This window comes from Grampus griseus (genome assembly GCF_964374135.1).
Source record: "Grampus griseus genome assembly, contig: HAP1_SCAFFOLD_533, whole genome shotgun sequence".
Lineage (NCBI taxonomy): Eukaryota > Metazoa > Chordata > Mammalia > Artiodactyla > Delphinidae > Grampus > Grampus griseus.
The window spans coordinates 101,156-103,756 of NW_028132924.1; the positions used below are offsets into that span (position 1 = coordinate 101,156).

Consider the following 2,601-nt stretch of genomic DNA (forward strand, 5'->3'; position numbering starts at 1 on the left):
TAATTGTTCTCATCACAAAGAAAGAAGTGATAATTAACTGACACATTAAAGGTATTAGGTAACACTATGGTGGTAATCATATTGCAATATATAAATGCATCAAATCAACACATTGTACACCTTAAAATTACACAGTGTTATATGTCAATAGTATCTCAATTTAAAAAAGCAAAAAAAGTAATTGGTTGAATAATTTAGTTATCAGAATTGATGTATGTGTAACTTTACCACCTCAACGTGAAGCCCTGATTTCTGTCTAGTCTAAGCTTCAGAATTCAGTTTTACAGTTGTAAATTAGAAATGAGGATTTTGAAAAGTCCTACACATAAATCCATGTAGATACATATAGCACGTGCACACACACACACACATCATACTTTGTATATTTATTTTGAATAGAAAATGGAATAAGCAGGTGAGTAGTTTCAAAGTTGAAGATTTATTCATTTTTGGAAATTTTTAGGTAATTTTAGTCAGTTTGATATAAATATCAATATACTATATGTTGGCTGCCATTGGTCTAAAAATCTACCAGATCTTCCAGCTCCATGCTACTAATAATATCTAGTACTGTTGTGAGCTGAATTGTGTCCCCCCAAAAGATATATTGAAGTCCTGAACCCAGGCACCTGTGAATGTGACCTTATTTGGAAACGGGGTCTCTGTGATTTAACCAACTTAAGGTAAGGTCATATTGGATTGAGGTGGGCCCTAAGTCCAATGACTAGTGTCCTTATAAGGAGAAAGAGACACAGAGAGGTAGACACGCAGGGTAAAGGGCCATATGATGGTGGAGACAGAGGTTGGAGGGATGAAACTTCGAGTCAAGGCACGCCAAGTATTTGCCAATGATCATCAGAAGTTAGGGAGAGGCAATGAAGGATTCTTCCCAAGAGTCTCCAGAGGGAGCCTGGCACTGCTGACACATCAATTCCAGACTTCTAGCCACCAGAACTGTGAGAAAATAAATTTCTGTTGCTTTAAGTCATATACTTGTAGTATTTTGCTATAGCAGCACTAGGATATTAATACACATACTATATACAGTAGTAGATAGTAGATTGGCCAGTGATATTCCAACTGGGTAAACATTTCTTTGACATGTTCTTACACAGATGGGCATTCACCATACCTTAATGACTTGCAATTTATAATTTTGCTTCTGTGACAGACCCATGATATGAACTTTGGAACAACAACAAACAAAAAGTACTGGGTGAAAGAACAGTATTGTTTCTCCTGAGAGACAATTAGAAACTGGTTTCAGACAGGCTGGAAGTAGAGAATGCAAATTTTCTGTTAAAAATCAGTGGAATAAAAGCATTTTATTTCAATCTCATCTTTTCGACCCCTGGCAAATGACTAAAAGAACAAAAGAATAGTAGAGCTTTTCTGCCTCCGCTGCGGCGATGGCGCCAGTGAAAAAGCTTGTGGTGAAGGGGGGCAAAAAAAAAGCAGGTCCTGAAGTTTACTCTTGACTGTACCCATCCTGTAGAAGATGGAATCATGGATGCGGCCAATTTTGAGCAATTTCTTCAGGAAAGAATCAAAGTGAATGGAAAAGCTGGGAATCTCGGAGGAGGTGTTGTAACAATCGAAAGAAGCAAAAGCAAGATCACTGTAACTTCCGAGGTGCCTTTTTCCAAAAGGTATTTGAAATACCTCACCAAAAAATATTTGAAGAAGAATCATCTCCGTGATTGGTTACGCGTAGTTGCCAACAGCAAAGAAAGTTACGAATTACGTTACTTCCAGATTAACAAGATGAAGAAGAGGAGGAAGATGAGGATTGAAACTCAGTTATCTGGAGTATTTTGTATGAATTCTTAAATAAAATTTAGGAAACAAAATGGTGGCTTTCCTTGTATCTCTGCAGTGTGGATTGAACAGAAAATTGGAAATCATAGTAAAAGGGCTTCACTTGGGCTGCCACTCACCTACTTGTAATTAAACTTTTTTTCTGCTTGAAAATTTCAATTCTTTTGGTAGAAATACCAAAATGTGTAAGTCTCCTTCAAGGGAACTGACTACTGTTTGTCATTGAACAGGTGGATGAGGGCGTGGAGATGTGAGTTCAGTTAGTTACTATTTTACACAAAAAGGGGTGGGTCAGTTTCATCTGGTACTTTTCTCAAAGATTGAGGAATACAAATGTGGGAGCTCCTGATTCACTGAAAGCAGATCCAGTGACTTGTTTCTGAGGTTCTTGTTTTGGGAAAGTGGCAGTGTCGATAAAATGCAGGCTTCTGGGGCATTTGTCTTCATTTTCTGATTACAAATTACTCTTGATGGACACAGTTATTACTATGTATGTTAATCCTTTTTCTTCCTGTAGAAATAAAATGTCCTTTTGCTTCGCATATTCTACTACACCTCTGGAAAGGGTCTGGAGAGCGACTGTAAAGGTCACAGGTGTTCAATTAAGGAAAGGTCTACAAAATACGAATTTGTAAATAAGCATTGTTTCTTCAAGTCCTTGCACCAAACTGTCACTTTGGACCCCACCAGGGGGAGCTGGAGATGAGGAATAGTGGAGCTTCCAAAGGTGGGTGTCGGTGAGGTTGCCTGGGGTCAGGCTCAGAATCCCAGAGTTCTGGAGTC

At 38.3% G+C, this 2,601-nt stretch overlaps 1 pseudogene across 1 annotated transcript; it reads left to right on the top strand.

Annotated features, from left to right (window-relative positions):
• The first annotated feature begins 1,409 nt into the window (after positions 1 to 1,409).
• LOC309817826 (large ribosomal subunit protein eL22-like) lies at positions 1,410 to 2,099 on the top strand (annotated as a pseudogene). The gene has a single exon. The product of its transcript is annotated as a large ribosomal subunit protein eL22-like (transcript).
• The last annotated feature ends 502 nt before the right edge of the window (positions 2,100 to 2,601 follow it).